A 19,654-nucleotide genomic window follows, 5' to 3' on the forward strand; every position below is an offset into this window, starting at 1 on the left:
GTGAAGACCTAATACCCATCCTCCTTAAAGTTTTCCGAAGAGTAGAAGAGGAGGAAATTCTTCCAAACTCATTCTATGAGGCCAGCATAACTCTAATACCAAAACCAGGCAAAGACACCACAAAAAAAGAAAATTACAGACCAATATCCCTGATAAACATACATGCAAAAATACTCAACAAAATATTAGCAAACCAATTCAAAAACACATCAAGAAAATCATCCATCATGATCAAGTAGGATTAATTCCAGGGATGCAAGGATGGTACAACATTCGAAAATCCATCAACATCACCCACCACATCAACAAAAAGGACAAAAACCACATGATCACCTCCATAGATGCTGAAAAAGCATTTGACAAAATTCAACATCTATTCATGATTAAAAACTCTCAAAAAAATGGGTATAGAGGGCAAGTACCTCAACATAATAAAGGCCATAGATGACAAACCCACAGCCAACATACTTAACAGTGAGAAGCTGAAAGCTTTTCATTTAAGAAACCCAAAGACATACACAGACTAAAAGTTCCTTATCTTTCATTTAAGATAAGGAACAAGACAAGAATGTTCACTTTCCCCACTTCTATTCAACATAGTAGTGGAGGTCCTAGGCACACCAATCAGACAACATGAAGAAATAAAAGGCATCCAGATTAGCAAGGAAGAAGTTAAACTGTCCCTGTTTGCAAATGACATGATATCGTACATAAAAAACTCTAAAGAATCCACTCCAAAACTACTAGATCTAATATCTGAATTCAGCAAAGTTGCAGGATACAAAATTAATACTCAGAAATCTGTGCCATTCCTATACACTAACAATGAACTAGCAGGGAGAGAAATCAAGAAAACAATTTCATTCACAATTGCATCAAAAGAATAAAATACCTAGGAATAAACCTAACCAAGGAAGTGAAAGACCTGTACTCTGAAAACTGTAAGACACTCATAAGAGAAATTAAAGAAGATACCAATAAATGGAAACATCCCATGCTCATGGATAGGAAGAATTAATATCGTCAAAATGGCCATCCTGCCTAAAGCAATCTACAGATTCAATGCAATTCCTATCAAAATACCAACAGCATACTTCAATGAACTACAGAAAATCATTCTAAAATTCATATGGAACCACAAAAGACCTCGAAGAGCCAAAGAAATTCTGAGAATGAAGAATAAAGCTGGGGGCATTACGCTCCTAAACTTCAAGCTCTACTAGAAAGCCACAGTAATCAAGACAATTTGGTACTGGCACAAGAACAGATCCATAGACTAATGGAACAGACTAGAGAGCCCTGATATAAACCCAAGCACACATGGTCAATTAATATATGATAAAGGAGCCATGAACATACAATGGGAAAATGACAACCTCTTCAGCAGCTGGTGTTGGCAAAACTGGACAGCTACATGCAAGAGAATGAAACTCGATTATTGTTTAACTCCATACACAAAAGTAAACTCGAAATGGATCAAAGACTTGAATGTAAGTCATGAAACCATAAAACTCTTAGAAGACAAATAGGCAAAAATCTCCTGAATATAAGCATGACCAACTTCTTCCTGAATGCATCTCCTCAAGAAAGGGAAACAAAAGCAAAAATGAACTCATGGGACTACATCAAATTAAAAAGTTTCTGTACGGCAAAGGACCCCATCAACAGAACAAAAAGGCATCCTACAGTGTGGGAGAATATATTTGTAAATGACATATCCGACAAGGGGTTAACATCCAAAATATATAAAGAACTTACAAGCCTCAACTCCCAAAAAGCAAATAACCCGATTAACAAAGCAGCAGAGGACATGAAGAGACAGTTCTCCAAAGAAGAAATTCAGATGGCCAACAGACACATGAAAAGATGCTCCTCATCACTAATCATCAGGGAAATGCAAATTAAAACCACAATGAGATATCACCTCACACCAGTAAGGATTGCCAGCATCGAAAAGACTAAGAACAACAAATGATGGCGAGGATGCAGAGAAAGGGGAACCCTCCTACACTGCTGGTGGGAATGTAAGACAGTTCAACCATTGTGGAAAGCAATATGGAGGTTCCTCAAAAAAATAAAAACAGAAATACCATTTGACCCGGGAATCCCACTCCTTGGAATTTACCCAAAGAATACAACTTCTCAGATTCAAAAAGACATATACACCCCTATGTTTATCGCAGCACTTTTTACAATAGTCAAGATATGGAAGCAACCTAAGTGTCCATCTGTAGATGAATGGATAAAGATGTGGTACATATACATAATGGAATACTATTCAGCCAAAAGAAAGAAACAAATCCTACAATTTTCAACAACATGGATGGAGCTGGAGGACATTATGCTCAGTGAAATAAGCCACATGGAGAAAGACAAATGCCAAATGATTTCCCTCATTTGTGGAGTATAACAATGAAGCAAAACTGAGGGAACAAAATAGCAGCCTACTCAGAGACTCCAAGAATGAACTAGTGGTTGCCAAAGGGCAGGTTTGTGGGAGGGTGGGTGGGGAGGGAGGGAGAAGGAGATTGAGGGGTATTGTTTAGTACACATGGTGGGGGGGATCACAGGGAGAACTGTGTAGCACAGAGAAGGCACATAGTGGATATGTGGCATCTTGCTGCACTGATGGACAGTGACTGCATTGGGGTATGGGGGGACTTGATAATATGGGTAAATGTAGTAACCACATTGTTTTTTCATGTGAAACCTTCATAAGAGTGTATATCAATAAATCATACCTTAATAAAAAATGTTTTTAAAAAATGGTTGAAATGGTAAATTTATGTTACTTATATTACACCAGAATGTTTTTTTAATTGGAAAATAAAAGGCAAGCAGAACACAACTACACATTACGTACAAAGGGATAAAGAAAAAGGAGAGTGGCAGATGACTTATCATTGGAAATAATGAAGGCCACAAGACAGTGAAGCAACATCTTTAAAGTACTAAAAGAGAAAGACTATCAGTATTCTACATCCAGTGAAAATAGATTCTATAGATCAAGACATGCAAAAGCTGGAAGGATTCATTACAAGCAAACCTGTACCACAAGAAATGTTAAAGGAAGTCCTTCATTCAAAAGGAAATTTCTGCACCAGGTAGAAATCTGGAACTAAACAGAAAAACGAGGAGCACTGGAAATTATAAATAGAATACAGATATAGTACTTGACAAAGGCTTGCATTATAATGAGCCAGCAGATTCATCTACGTTATTAAAATAAAGGAAAAAAGCACTAACAAGAATTTTAATCCACAAATCTTTCAAAATGCCTGTCTTCCAAAATAACAATAATAATAAAGTGCCTTGATTAATAGAACTCACTTCCCATCACAACATTACTGTAGAGAAAATCAATGTTATCTTTTCCACAAAAAGAAGTCCCAAGGTACAAGCTATCTGTCCAGTAATAAAGTCTTTCAAAGAAGTAAAATTAAAATCTTGGTTCCAGCTCAGTGTCCTATTACACAAACACTTTTAAAGGGCTTGCCTACAGAGAAATTTCTTGAGATACACACAATGGTGATTAAATATAATTTATCTATTTTCATTGTCTCCAGGGAACCCCAAAGTCACTTACAAGTAAGCTACAAAGACAGCAAAGAATGTCCCTTGCTTTCAAAAAGTCTGAAAAGCAGCATTAGGTTTCAATGAGTTTGGTCAGGTTATCCCAAATAAGCAAAAGAAGAAAACTTTTGCCAAGTCTTCCTAAGGAAACTGAACTTATCAACGCACAGGTGTCAAAGCAGTAACTGCACAACAAAGTTTCATGGCTGGGTGCTAAAAGAGGAAGAAGAAAACACTGATATTTAATGCCACTCTATTATAGCCCAAACCTCAGACAGAATGCGGTTAGTAATAAAGCCTCTTTAAAATCACTGATGCCAAATAGATTACAGAATGGGAATCCTGCTTGCCTCCTATCCCTATGAATACATAATGTTCAACACAATTCATACACTCAGAGATTCCTTTAGACTACAAGCTGATCTTATAATCCAAGTTCACATTGACAGACTATCTGCTACTCTCAGAAAGATACCTAATTGGTATACAACACAATTCCAAGAAGTTCCTCTGACAGAATTCTAGGGGAAGGCTTACTACTGTTACCTGACCTAGACCCAAATTCTTTACTCCATAAAGACAATGGGAAAAGTGCTGTTTGAATACTGAAACTGATTTCTATTCACTGGTGAATACAATGGCACAGCAAATAGCATTCTTTCAGTACTTTATGGCAAATAAACCATTGGATAACTTTCCTTTTACTATGAAAATAAAATTTATCAAAAGAAATACATTAAAACATAAAAGAGAATTTAAAGAAAGTGAAAACAACTCAAAGGCCCACCAATGAATGAATGGATAAACAAAATGTGGTATATCCATACAATGGATTATTATTAATCTGTAAGAAAGGAATTAAGTACAGAAACATGCTACAACAGAGATGAACCTTAAAAACATTAAGTGAAAGAAACAGTAACAGAGGGCCATTTATGGTATGATTCCATTTAAATTAAATATCCAGAACAGGCAAATTCACAGGGACAAAAATCAGACTAGTGGCTGACGGAGGATCGGGAGAGGGACTGCTTAAAGGATATGCAGTTTCTTTTTGGGATGATGAAAATATTCTTGAATTAGATAGTGGTGATGGCTGTACACCACTTTGAATATACTTTAGTATATATAGCTTTTAAGCCTCTAAACTATATGTTTTAAATGGTTAAATGATGAATTTTAAGTTAGGTGAATTTTACCCCAATAGACAAAAAAGAAATATGTTTCCAAGTGGTAGTTATCTAATACCTGTATCTCCCATTACTTAAAATGCTGTTTATAAAACACTTTCAGAAATACTTAAAATTTCATATACTGACATTCTAGAAAAGGCAAAACTATAGAGAGTTAGTAAACAGATCAGTGGGTGCCAGGGACAAGTTTGGAGGGAGTTAAATAGGTGAGGCACAAATTTTTTTTACAGCAATTAAACTATTTCATATGATATCTTAAAGGTGAATATATTAAAAGTTTGTCAAAACCCAAAGAACTTTAAAGCACAAAGAATAAACCTTAATGTATGCAATTTTTAAAATAATCATTCAAGAGGTAAAGCAATCTCAGCATGGAATGCAAAACATGACAAAACAATCTACGTCTATTATAAATATGAAACAACCTCACAAAAGGGGGTGGAGGAGTAAGGTGCTGACGAAATGAGTAATGCTGGAAATGAGTGGAGTCCATAAGACTAAAGGCAAAAGGAACTTTCCATAAACCCTGTACTCTAGATGATAAAGCTGTTTCCCACAGAGGCACAGATTAAATCTGAAACCATGACACATTTACTGCAATGAAGAATTTAATGAATGGATGGTGGAGGGTGGGAGCCAGGTTTCTCACTGGTGAAGTGGAGGTTAAAATGATACACATAGTAGGGAATCAGACTTGGGGACATCAGTATAAATTCATGTTAAGCTTACATAGGGAAATACTTATAGACACAAGTATATATATAACTTAATATACACACATGTATCTCCTTGTTCTGTCACTCAGAGGTCCTAGAAGCAACAGTACTCTAGTAGCAACCAACACATCTAGCACCCAGATCTTGGTTTCTAATACCATCTTCCAATAAAAGGAACTAAGGCTTCTTGGGAAAATGACTGATGATAGGACTGGAGCATGATATGTAAGATGAGCCTGAAGCATTTTATATTAGCAAAAAGAAAATGTTCATACACACGTAATCATGATGCCAAAGGGAAGGGATACAGGAGCCAACTGAAACAGTTCCCAACAGCCAAAAATGGAACAATTGAAATTTAAGTAGATACCTCACCCTTAAGTGTGATACCTCAGCACTCACTAAGTATGGGCTATGCACAGTGACTTTCTTCTAGAGAACAGTATAGAAAGGGAAGGACAAAAGGGTAACTTTACAGTGAAGAAAGCAAACACTACCTCAAGTGAGGTGATCAAGGTTAACATCAACTGATAAATCATATCAACAGTATGTACTCTTACTATGCAATGAGAATGACAATTTACCTCACTGGGCTTCCTTCCAAAAATATTGTATTTTTACATTAAGCCTCTATTACATTAATAAATGTTTATAGATGTGTTGAAATATTAACAAGATAATATATGTGAAAGCACATGGCACATGGTAAGTGCTCAAAATATTGGCAGTCTAACCATTAGAAAAACATAATCAGGCAAGTCCCAACTAAATATTCTACAAAATTATCTATCAGTTATCTTCAAAATTGCCAGGGTCATTAGAAACTAGGAAAGTTTGAGAAATTGTTACACCCAAGAGGAACTGAGATATGACTATTATATGTAATATAACACCCTGAATGGGATCCTGGAACACAAAAAAGGACAAACTGTGGAACTCTTAATAAAAGTATAGATATTTAATAATAATGGTTCATTAATTCTGACAGATGTACCACACAAATGTAAGACATTAAGGGAAACTGGGTGTGGCATAGATAGGAACACTCTGTACTATTTCCTAACAATTCAGTAAATCTAACACTGTTCTAAAATAAAAAGCTTATTTTAAAAAAATAGTTTATTGTTTTAAAATTTTTATCATCTATTCCATGCATGAAATTTTACTCAGTGCATTTAGGACACAAAAGATGCCTAAAACATGGTCTTGGCCCTCAAGAAGATTGTTGTCTCATTGTGAAGTAAGACAAACGCTCATGAAACAAAAACAGGTAGTATTAATTTGAGAAGTATACATTAATGTATATTAGGACTATAAAGGTCTAGAGATAAAACTTGAGCTTGTAGCTTAAAAAGTACTGCAGGGTACCAAATTAAAACAATGACAAACTGGTACATTTACAAAAACAACCAGGAGGGTGAAGAAAGAAGAAAAAACTAAAGAAATGAAAATATTTAGCCTTGAAAAGTTACGACTTAAAAGGAAGACATGATAGCAGTGTTCAAATACTGTGTCATGTGGCAGAACTAATAGAGTTACATCATATACCCACTTAACTTACTAGCTGGCCCCTGGTAAAATGTGACCAACATTCAAGGACATAGTGACAGCTGTTCAGTAGAGCCACAACAGGAACTGCCAATTTGGAAAGACAGGAAGCAGGTGGCCAAGCGCTTCTCCACAACTTGTAAAGGAGAGTGTGCGTCTGAGTCCAATGAAGCAAAAATTGAGGCTCAAATCCTGCAAACATTGTTGAGCATTTACCAATGTGTCAAGTGCTTTTATATATATTATCTCATTTAATATTCACAACCCATCTATAAACATTTATTAATGTAATAAAGGCTTAATGCAAAAATACAATAAATCCTCAAAGAAGCAGGAACACATTAAAATTCTCCACCATCCCCCACTCTCTTATAGGGATTTGATAGCTGTTTTAAAAAGCAAAACTGTTTGAAGGCCTACAAATCTATGTAAAAATTTATTTCCTATTGCTCCTTCCTTCAGTCAAGCTCAGTGACTCTCAGTGTATTATGAATTACATATAAGAATTAATATGATTATATATAAAAAGCATGCACACTACACTTTCTAATTAATTTACAGAATTTTCATGTATAGTTTTCATCTTACGGGATTTTTGTGTCATGGACTGACTTTAGAACTGAATCCTGGGGAAGAATCCCATTGCAGGCTTACTCCACAGGCACTTTAAGGCAGCATCAGGGAAGGGAGATGGGCTGAATCCTCCTATCACAACACAAAAAACAGTCTAATAATTAGAGCTATCTACAAATAGCATAGGCTACCTCAAAGTAATGAATATTCTGTCATCAAAGTGTTCAAAGAGACTAAAAAAGCATTTTAGAACATAGCAAATGGGTAAAAGTTAAGATCTCTTCCAAGTCTTAGATTCTATAATGGGTAGACTTTCAAAACCTGACAAGAGGAGGGCAACCTAGTTAAGGACAAAATGAAAAAAGGACAAAAACGCAAGAATGACATGGTACATGAAATTCATTGCTGGGGAACGTAGAAGTTCATTTCCACCTGCAGATCTCTGTACTTCGTTTTAGCTCCAGGAAAGCTCTTCAAATCTTTTAGGCCACAGTTCAAACATCTTCTCTTTAGTGAAGCTTCCTTACTAGTGACTCAATCGTCACACCACTTTCTTTTATTTTCTTCAAAGGACTAGATTACAGCCCATAGGCCAAATCTAGTTTGACCCATGTTTTTGTACTGCCTATGAGCTAAGAATGGTTTTTACACTTTTAAATGGTTGGAAAAAATCAAGAATACTTTGTGACATGGCAAAAACTGTATAAAACTCAAATTTCAGTGTCCTAAGTGCAATCAGAACAAAGACATGTTCATTTGTGTACTGTCTGTGGCTGCTTTTTGCACTAAAACGACAGTGTTGAGGAGTGAGACAGGGACTGTAAGGCCCACAAAGGCTACAATATTCACTTTCTTGTCCTTTACAGAAAAAGTTTACTGATCACTCATTTACAACTACCTGAAATGATCCTATCTATTTGCTTATGTGTTATCCTCATTCTCACACACACAGAATAAAGCTCAATGAGGGCAGAGATCACGTCTGTTTTGTTCCCCCACTGTAGCCCAGCATTTAGAAAAAATCCTGGAACAAAATAAGGGCTCAATAAATATTTGGTGAATAAATTAATGAGTGAGCCATAAATACCATTCTGAGGAGGTTTAAAGTTAAGATCTCAGCCATTAGAGATTTTGTACATAGAAACTCTTGCAGAAAAAAGGAACTATTCTAGCAGAGAGAAGGAGCAGACAGCTTAAAGTAATGGTAGTCACCAACTAGTCCAGGTCATCGGGTTTCTTCATCAGACTGTACAGGTTTTACTGTGATCAAGAGATCCTAAAACAACTTGTGCAGGGTGTCACAACATTCTGTCAGCTGACTGTGCTTGTTTACCCTGAGATGCAAATACTTTGAGAAACTTCATTTCCTATACATAGTATACAGCACTCACACCATACCAAATCTTAATAGATCTAGATCACATGTTCATGAAATTTTAGTATCTAATTTTTCCTAGGCTGATCAATCTATTCTGTAAGCAGCTGAAAACTCTTTAGAAATTAAAAGGTTACCACCCACAGACCAGAAGTAGCATTTTAATCTTTCTATACTAGCCAGCAAGTGGGCATGTGATTTCAAAAAAATACAAGCCAACTCTTTTGGTAGAGGGCAAGATATTGGTGAATTAAATCCCACCTATAAGCATGTTTGCTACACGATGCTTGTAAAACTACCACTTACAACTGGAGGCTCACTCTTCTAATCTACAAGTGGGGAAAAAAGTGTACCTACTCCTGGAGGAATCTTGTCATTAACAAATTAACATTCTCATAAAGTTCTTTCCTCCGGGCTTTGCAACAATTTCAGTATACAGGTACTCCAAAGACAAGCATTTGGTTTAAGCAATCACTTCCACAATTTAAGATACTGTGCAGAAGGTATAAACAAAACAAATTTTATTTTAAAGCACCTAACTGCTTCTTAAGCCCTAGATTTTTTTATTATTATCATTAATTTAGGAAATTAGGCGTTTCAAAAAGATGCTATGGTACAGGTACCTCTGATGAATGTCAGACTTAAAGCAACCATTTTGGATTAGTGTAAGTGTGTGTGTTTTCACCTTCCTTTCCTCTATGACAAATCAGGATGAAAAGGTAGCCTGCAAAAGCCTTGGCTAGATCTACCAAGACTAATATGTAAGGTATCACCAAAGAAAAGGGGGTAAATTAGCCAATAGTTCAAGTGGGCTGTTCCAAGAAACTCTGCTGCAGATTCACCAGAGGGATCCTCACTATCAATGAATGCTGTTAAGGGATGAACCAAACCAAATCACTGGACCAACGCTACACCCCTTTGGTTAGGCTGAAAAAGCAGGGGTTTGCAAGCTATACACCAATCTCTAACCCTTTAGGGTAAGTGTAACTCAGTGAGCCCCTTTTACCTTCCTAAAAGGATTAACAGAAGACACTCTAATGCCAACCAGCCTAGACTCACATCCCACCCTGCACCACCTATTTTGCCGGTTCCCAGTGCAGCAGGCTCACCCCTTCCATCCAACGACAAGTTCAAAATCAAAACAAAAGGTGTAAAACTGGTTTCAGGTGGCAATGGCTGATCCCTAGTGGCCAACTTCTGGGGACGCCAGAGGGAGCGAGCGCTCGTAGCACCCCAAACCCCCACCAGAGCCAGCTCCAAACAATCCCTCGGGCCTCGGCCCAACTCACACGCCCCTCCCCCCTGGAGGGGGTCTACCAGGAAGGGGACGAGGCGAAGGGGTGGGGAGAGAATCCCCAGGGTCAAAATAACAGCGAAACGAGCCGGGAAGAAAAACAGGCCCGGCAGGTTGATGGGGGTCGGGGTCGAGTTCTAGGCCCGGGGCTTCAGCCGCAAACGGGAGCCGGCAAGGGTCCGAGCCGCGCCAGGCCGCGAGGGGGTGCCGGGCCCGCGTCGGCGGCGCCGCCCGGCCACGCTCCCCTCAACACTCTCCCCACCCGGGGCGGAGAGCCCGTGAAGGGCCGCGGCCGCCGCCGCCGCCGGAGCCCGGGGAGGGGGCATTCACTCACCGGCGGGGAGGGGAGGAGCAGCCGGCGTCTCCGCCAGCGCCGTCGCTCGAACTCACGCGCCGGCTCCTGCCGCTGCGGCCGTCGCGCCCCGTCCATTCCCCCCAACCACCCTCCCCTCCCTGCCCTCCCCCCGCACCGCCGCAGGCGCCGCAGCCGCCGCTGCAGCCGCAACGGTCTTTTCAGCCCGCGCGGGAGCGCGAACCGGCGCGAGGGGGCGAGAGCGCGCCCGCCGCCGCCGCCGCGGCTGCCCACAACCTCCGCCCCCGTCCGGCGGCGCACGCGCGAGGTGCCGGCGAGCGCGCGCACGCCACAGGGGGCGGGCCGGGCTCCCGAAAGGCGTGGCCCCGCCCCTAGCACGCCCACCCACGCGGTCGCCGGGTAGCGGAGCTGAGCTGAGCTGAGACAGTGTGGTTGCCCATGGGCTGCCGCAGTTGGGTTCCTCCTGTGTTAGAAGCTTCTGCAACCGAGGTAGTCCGACGTCTTTTTCTTGGAAGCGAAGGCCAAGAGAAATGTAGGTTTCAAGATCAGCACTGCAGATCTCTGGCCGCCCCTGGGGGTCACACACCTGTTCTTCCTACCTGGAATCGGAAGGCCTTCTTTCCTTCCCCAATAAAACAGATTTCCGTCGGCTATTAGAAAGAGGACTGAGGGTGTGACTTTTTTGCGTCCGGTATTTCCCCTGAAGGGATCACAAGCAGCCATCATCCTATCCTTTAGTTTTTTACATTTTCCTAATTCATTTATTCATTCTTCACGTAGGTATTGAGGCTTCTTCCGTATGCTAGACCCTGTTCGAGTTGCTGGGAGGACAATGGGGATGAGTCCCTGGCCTCATAGAGTTAGATCTGGTGGATAAGGAAAACGTTAAAGGGAGAGTTACACAAAATTAAAATTTCCGATTAGTAAAATGTCTGAGAAATGACATGGTGCTAAAAGGACCTGTATTTGGGGGCAGCCGGGGATGGGGGCTGGATTAATTTAGTCAGGGATGTTTAGGCTGCAATCCAAAGGCTGACTTAGGAAAAGTTAACTAGGGCCAAGGAATGAGAGCTTGGCATGGCCAGATTGGGCTCTGAAAGACCACCGCTGAATGTGGAATTCAGTGTGAGTGGGGGAAAATGTAAGCAATACATGAGGCAGGGATTTGAGAATTTGGGGAAGCCACTGAGGATTTTTCACTATTTCTGTTTTTAAACCCGTAACAGTATGAAAAGGAGTCTGGAGGGGGCTCAGGGCTTTGGCAGAGGGACCATTTAGGAGGCTGCTGTAACAGGTCAAGGTTTAAGTGATGGTAGAGGAGGATATTAAAAAATATATCCATTGTACTTTTTAGGGAGTAAAATGGATAGGACTTGGTGATAGATCACATGAAGAGTGAAGGCCAGGGAGGTAGGTGGCAAGTTTGACTCTTAGATTTAAGTTTGATGGGGGGTGCAATTATAGATCTCAGGAACACTGAAGGAGGCCCCTGAGGAGAGTAACTAAAAATGGATAATAAATGTAAAAGCTGAAACTTTAAGTAAAGTTCTAGAAGATAACATAGAAAAAAATCCTTCTGACCTTTACATAGGCAAAGGTTTCTTAGAACACAAAAAGCATGAACCATAAAAACAATGATTCGTAAGTTGAATTTCATCAAAATTAAAAATTTTTATTCTTTGAAAGGCACCATTAAAAAAAGTGAAAAGACAAGCCACAGTCTGGGGGTGGGGGGACTCAAAATACAATATATCTAACAAAAGGCTTGTATCCAGAAAATATAAAGAACTCTTACAACTGAATAATAAGAAAGATAGTAAACAACCCAATAAAACAATGGGCAAAAAGTTTTGTTAAACATTTCACCAAAGAAGGTATAAAAATGGCCAATAAACAAAAAGATGTTCAACATCTTTACTCATACAGGGATTTGCAAATTAAAGACACAATAATATACTACACCCTCATTAGATTAGCTAGAATTAAAAAAAACTGATGGCCCAGCAATCCCACACCTATACATCTCCTCAACTATACTCAAGATCCAAATAAAGACAATAGCAAACTCACACTTCTGTTAGGAAGGAAAGAACTTGGCTCCATGTTGCAGGGAATTCAAATACAGTGAGAAGAGAGACCAAAGTCAAGAAAGCAAAGTAAGTTTTAATACACTCTGAAGAGAGTAACAGAGGGGCCTCCCTAAGATAAGACAGGCCTGGATGCTCATTTTGAGGCTTCTTTTATGTGGTTTTGGCAGGGCAGAGAGGTCCTTGATTGACAGCTGTCAGCTCTAGGCCTGTTTTGATTGGTGAAATGGGGTCAGGGGCTGTGGTGTGCCTGTGCTTCTGATGTTTCTTATCTGGAGAGACCCTGGACATTTCCTGAGTTACTCTTGGACCCTGTGGCTTCATCTGATTAACTCTCTGAGTCATTTCTGGCTTTCTGGCTCTATCTGATCAACTCCCTGACCCATCTTTGAGGGGCCCTCTCTCCTCTTCATCCTGCTCATTTCTGTCTTTCTGCCTAACACTTCCACCTAACATGATACAAACTAAACTGCATGCAACCAAAAACACATAACACTTTCTCCAAAAGAGGATACAAAGACCTTAGGTGATGTTCCTTTCCACTTATGACAAGTAATGCTGCAATATAAAGTTAGCTGTCATTAATACATCTCCATTGTGTAGTTGCAATCAAGTTTCCCCTTTGGTAATCAGGATCAATCACTATAGCCAATATAAGAACTCTCTTATTTGCCATAGATTCAGAGGCAGGAGTTGCCCACAGTGACCAGGTGACAGTCCCGACTTCCAATTCCACAGAAACATTGTTGTGTCTCCTGGTGGATCATTCGTCTTACCTTTGGAACTGAGACTTCTAGCCCAGCAGAACTTCCTGCCATTTCTCCTTCCTGGCAAAATGAAGTCCTGCCAACAGGGAGACTTTTTCTTCACTGTTTTCCTTCAAGGATGTCCAGAAAGGGGCTATAGTGCCACAGCTGTCCATTTCACCAAGTGCCTACATTTTGTGCAGAATCATCATAAATGAGGCTGAAAATCAAGCCGGCATAGGGGCCATGGGCATTTGGGCCACTTCCTCATACAATTTATTTATATCCTCAGGGCCCATTCAAGCCCAATCTCATATATATAGCCTCACCGATGGTGGAGTGCTGCTGTGCATACACAACTTTATAACTTGGTGACTCAGATAACACCCATTTCATGCTGGGCAGCTCAGGTCACAGGGTAGCTTGACAGCCCCAAAGTAAGAGTTCAGTGTCTAGTAAAGCTCAGTAAGCAACAGGCCAAAAGCTGTTGCTCAAAAGGAGAGTAGTTACATGCAGAGGATAGCAGAGCTTTGCTCCCAAGTCTGCACTGTGATCCACCTAAAGGGCCTGCCAAAGACTTGATGGCATCTCTGTTACCCACTTGCCAAATGAGGCTCTGGGTCTGGCTTTCAGAAATCTTGGCCCTAATGGTTTGTTTCAAGGCAGATGTAGAAGCCTTGAAGGTGGTCTATGCAGAGCTCAAGCTAGGAACTGGAAGCCCTGAGCTCCTCTTTTCCTTTCCCCACTTTGTTCAGTGCAGTTACAAGCAGCCAGCGAATCCCATTATATTCCTTAGTTTGACTAAAATACTCTACGGTAGCAAATACAGGGTCAATAGAGTCTCACTTTCTATAGGTATTTGATGAGGAGTGTCTGATGCCTCATCTTGCCAGGGACTACCACTGCCCTCTTTACCTTTAAGTCTAACCAGGTTAGAGAACCAATTCCAGAAAACCCAGACCCAATTCTGAAAACTCATCCTGAAGATTCTGTTCCTCTACCAAAATCTGTATCAGTCAGGGCTTAAACAGAGAAGCAAAACCCACAGGAGATACATAATAAGAGATTTATTTCAAGGAATTGATTTATGTATTTAGGGGTGGCAGGAGGGCTATTTAAACAAATCTGAAGTCCACAGGACTGGCTTCTAGGAAGGGCAGGTCTGAGGCAAGGATTGAAGCTGCTGTCCCAAGAAAGAATTCAAATATGTGATAGAAAAATTGAGTTTTTAATATCATGCCAGAAAAAAATTCCATTATATACAGTGTGCAATTATTTTTTATGATGATATTAAAAAACACAAGTTCTACTCATACACCTCAACACCCAAAAAACAGATCACCTGGTTAAAAATGGACAGAAGACCTGAACATACAATTTCTCCAAAGAAGAAATATAAATGGCCAACAGGCACATGAAAAGATGCTCCACATTGCTAATCATCAGGGAAATGCAAAATTAAAACCACAATGAGATAGTACCTCACACCAGTTAGAATGGCCACTATCTAAAAGATATGAAACAAGAAATGCTGGTGAGGATGCAGAGAAATAAGAACCTTCCTACACTGTTGTTGGGAATGTAAGTTGGTACAACTGCTGTGGAAAGCAGTATGGAGATTCCTCAAAAAAACTAAAAATATAAATACCATTTGACCCAGAAAACAAAATCCCTGGTTTGAAAAGATGTGTGCACCCCTATGTTTATTGCCACACTATTTGCAATAGCCAAGATATGGAAGCAACCTAGTGTCCATCAATAGATGAGTGGATAAAGAAGATGTGGTACATATACACAATAGAATATTATTCACCAAAAAAAGAAAAGAAATCGTGCCATTTGCAACAACATGGATGGCTCTAAAGGGTATTATGCTCAGGGAAATAAGCCAGACAGAGAAAGACAAATACCATATGATTTCACTTATTTGTGGAATATGAAAATAAAGCAAAACAGATGGCATAAAATAGCAAATAGACTCATAGACACTGAGAAGTGACTGATGGTTACCAAGGGGAAGGGGTTGAGGGTGGGTGCACGGGGGCATGAGAGGGGAAAAAGGGGCACAATAATTCGCAATCACAGTATAAATTGATCATGGGGACTATTGAATCACTGTGATGTATATTTCAAACCAACATAAGATTGTATATTAATGACACTTAATTTTTTAAAAACCTATAAAATGATAAAACAGGTAAAATAAAGAAAGAACACAGGTTCTAAAATACCAGCCAAAGTTCTACTTTCAAACATATCCAATGCCTAAATTTATTAGCTTAGTACTGACTCAGCGTGATGCTTTAAGTAAAATTAATGGTTTAAGTGAAATGACACTTAAATTCAATGTACAAAAATAATTTAATGTAAATAATGCTTTCAAAAACCTCAAAGGGATTAAAAAGAAAGTCTTCGAAGAAACAGTAAATGATGCTTACAAAAATAGATTATTGATTTTAAAATAAGTTGCAGGGCCTCTTGACATTGGTTTCAATTTCTCCAACATAGAAAATATTAGAAAAAAGAGATTTTAGTTGCAAATCCTTCAACCCACCTAGTATCCAAATCTCAATTTTAAAATCAATTTCTTTTTTATCTTACGTTGGAGAATGCGGTGCCGTTTTTAAAATTAAAGTTTACAACAGAGAACAAATCGGTGGCTGCCATAGGGGAGAAGGGTGGGGGGGATCAGTGAAATAGGTGAAGGAAAAAAATTAGTTAGAATGTTTGGTTATCTTGATCTGGATGATGATTACATGAGTATACATACGTGTCAAAATTCATCCAGCTGTACACTAAGATTTGTGCATTTTATTGTACAAACTTCAATTTGAAAATTTTACCAAAAAACTAATTAAATAAAATACAAATTTATGACATGGAAAGAAAATAACGACCTTTTCAGTCTTTAATCTAGATCCTCGCTATTCAAAATGTGATCCCTGGACCAAAAGCATTCCTATCACCTGGGAGCTTGTTAAAAATGCAGAATCGCATCCCCATTCCAGATCAACGTAGTCAAAGCCTTCATTTTAACATGACCTCATCACCCAGGCAATTTGTATGCATATTCCAGTTTAAAAAACACTGGACTAAATGACAGTGCAATTTGAAGAATTAAGAGTGAACATGAACTGCAACAACTATCAAAGCTTTACAGTTGATTTGACTAGTGAACATTAGTTAGCCATAACATTGATGGGAAATGAACACAGAGGAATTAAAAACCTCAAGTTGTTTCATAAAGTCTACCATAACTTCCACCGAAGTATTGCAATATCTTTGCAGCAATAATTTATCACTTTTCTAAATACGCTATGTCTTCCGGTATGTGTTTAACTTTGTTAGTATGGGTAATTGTAAAGAATGTAGCTTCACCAAAGGAAAATGTAGTAAAAAAGAGTTAAGGTTAAGGATGACCACAAAAAGACTATCTAGTGGCCACCACATACTGGAGCAAGAAAGGCTGGATATTGTCATAAGGAATTTTATTTCCATGAAAGCAGGATACATAACTGTTGTATAGTAAATCATGCACTAGTGACTTTTAATTTTGAATTATTGTGCTGGTCTCTGTCTCTTACCTCAAAGCTTTCTTTTGTGCTGTTTGCAGGGCCTGGTACACCTTCCTCTCCAGTTCTGCTGACCTTTCAGGTCTCAGCTGAAATGTCATTTCCTTGGGCCTCCCCTGATCCCACAGATAAAGTCAGTTTCTCTCGTGGAACACTGAGAGCATCCTGAACTTCCCTTTTTTTAGCACCATGTACATGTAACTTCCCATTAAACATCTGCTTCTTCTCTGAACTGTAAGTTCCATATTGTGGAACTTTGTCTCTGTTGTTCTGAACCCACTGACCTCCCCCATCTATCTTTAAGTGCTCAATAAATGTCTATTGGATTAATGAATGAAATGAATGGCAAACCAGTTCATAGTAAATGAAGCATGACCCTGTCTTATGTCTGTACAGCCCTTTACTCTTTTGAGCACATTTTTATTTCTGTTATCCTACTTTGAGTCCCCAAAGACCCAGATCTACCTAATTAGCCTCTCTTAGCCCTTAAAATGCATATGAGGGATCCTACCTCTTAGATATAAGCATGGACTGGAGATGGATTGTCTACACACCAGTCCTAATTCTGCCCCTTCAGACCCGTGTCTTGGCTTACCTGTGTCAAGTTAGCTTACCTTTCTGTACCCAGTTCCCTTATGTGTACATACTTCATAAGTATACCATGAGGAATAAATGAATATACACACATAAAGCACTTGGAACAGTGCCTAGCACCTAACAAATGTTAGCTATTGTGCCATTAAGAGCAAGAGTGTTGGGGCCAATACCCAAGATTAGTCATCCTCAATATTATGCTGAGTGAAAAAGAAGCCAGACACAAAAGACCACATGTTGTATGATTCCAGTACATGAAGTTTAAAGACAGGCAGAACTAACCTATAATCATAAAAATAGATCAGACGGTGGGTAGGATAGGATACTGATGAGGTAGGGCTACACATCAGTCTTCTTGGGTGCTGGGAATGTTCTGTATTTTGATCTGGGTGGTGATTACGCAGATGAGTATGTATGTAGAAATGTATTCTTAAGATTTGTGTGCTTTACTATATAATTTATATCTCATTTAAAAATTTAGGCAGAAGTAAAGGATTGTGACCCATCTCCTCTTATCTTGGCATAGAAGACTTCCCCCATCTCCTCTTTCTCCCACCAAGAACCTCAGAGGGGATCTTTTGTGAGTTTTAATTCCCCTCCCTCATTTCTTTCTGTTGACACCCAGTAAACCATAGGTTCCTTCCACTGACCCAGCCTTAACCCAGGAGGGGTAGGATGAGGCCCTATTCTAGGAGGTCAAGTGGAAATATGAGTACAAATGACCCTACCATAGAGTAAAGGCCATGACCCCTCCCTGGGAATCTGACAGAGCCAGTGGAATAGGCATTGGTACCCACTTCCATGGCCCCCATTCCATCCAAGCAGAGGTAAAAGTGCATTCAGCTCCAAGGGAACAGAGCTCTAACAGCCTCGAAGGTGGGGCCTCCTAGTCAGGATTACCAGTGGTCAGGATCTCAGGTGTATTGGTCTAGTTTGTTTTCAAGCGATAGAAATCCAAAGCTTCCAAAATATCAGAGAAATTTATTGGAAGAATGCTGGTGTATTTATAGAACACAACCATGGAAAGGGCAGGGTCTCAGAGATCCCTGGACCCTAGGACTCTTTCCGCTCTGTTCTTCTCAGCTTTATTCTATTAGACTGGCTTTCTCCTCACAGTGGAGAACATGGTGGCCATCAGTTCCTGAGTTCCACACATCACAGTCTCACACTAGTAAGCTTACCCTGCTTCCCTGAAATCCAGTCCAAAATATCTCAGGGATGAGCTCTGGCTGGCCCATTTTGAGTCCAGCACCCCACCCCTAGAACCAATCAACTGTGGCTGTGAGGGTAGGACCCTGTGATTGACAGCACCAACCAGAACCACATGGTGGTTAGAGAGTAGAAACAGGTCCCCCAAAGAAAGTATTGTTCCCAAAAGAAGAAGGGGTGTTGAGCAGAGCAGACAATATAATAGATGTCACAGTGGGGAACAGAAAGGGCACAACTAAATCTATGAGACCTGGCCTGGTTACTCCCCGAATTACACATAACCTTCTCAATCCTCTTGTCCAAGGATCCAGAGATGAGGCCAGCAGGGTCCTACCTTTGAGATCCAACTGGCTCAACAAGTGGTCAGAGGAGGCACCAGAAAAACTGTGGTCCTCTCAAGCCGGGACACTCAGCATTATCAACAGCCAGGGTGCAAGGGGGCAGTAAATCTCTTTCCCCTTCTTGGCCTCAGTATCCTCTGTAAACTGGGAGTGATTGAGCTAACTGGTTAGCGAGACACCAGACAGCCTGGATTTAAATCTCAGTTCAACCCTTAGCAGCTATGTGCTCTTGGGGACCTTTTTTTTTACTTTTTATTTTGAAAATAACTTCAAAATTACAAAATCTGTGCAAGTGTAAGTCAAACAACTCCTTTATCCCCTTACCCCAGACTCAGCAACTTTAACATGTTGGCACATGTATTTAGTCTTTCTGAACCATTTGGAAAAAACCTTGCATACATACTTCATGCCCCTTTTCACTTCACAGTTCAAAGTTTTCTAACAATAGGGATTTTCTCTTACATAGCCACAATGTAGTTGTCAAATTCGGTAAACTTAACATTGATACAATACTTCCTAA

General features: G+C 39.9%; 1 protein-coding gene and 1 long non-coding RNA gene across 7 annotated transcripts in view; one reads left to right on the plus strand and one right to left on the minus strand.

Annotated features, from left to right (window-relative positions):
- The window catches only part of TMCC1 (transmembrane and coiled-coil domain family 1), a 374,903-nt gene extending 364,120 nt beyond the window's left edge, over nt 1–10,783 (minus strand). For 2 of the 6 annotated variants that reach the window (XM_073231072.1, XM_073231068.1), the window contains exon 1: nt 10,607–10,758. The gene's annotated coding sequence lies outside the window, so the exon portion shown is untranslated. Of the gene's footprint in view, nt 1–10,606 lie in introns of all 6 variants that reach the window. The other 4 variants (XM_073231073.1, XM_073231069.1, XM_073231071.1 and 1 more) reach the window with 3 other exon arrangements.
- LOC118973472 (uncharacterized) overlaps nt 1–19,654 on the plus strand; it is an 87,870-nt gene that overhangs the window by 38,017 nt on the left and 30,199 nt on the right. The gene's annotated exons all lie outside the window — the stretch shown is intronic.

This window comes from Manis javanica, chromosome 3 (assembly GCF_040802235.1).
Source record: "Manis javanica isolate MJ-LG chromosome 3, MJ_LKY, whole genome shotgun sequence".
NCBI lineage: Eukaryota > Metazoa > Chordata > Mammalia > Pholidota > Manidae > Manis > Manis javanica.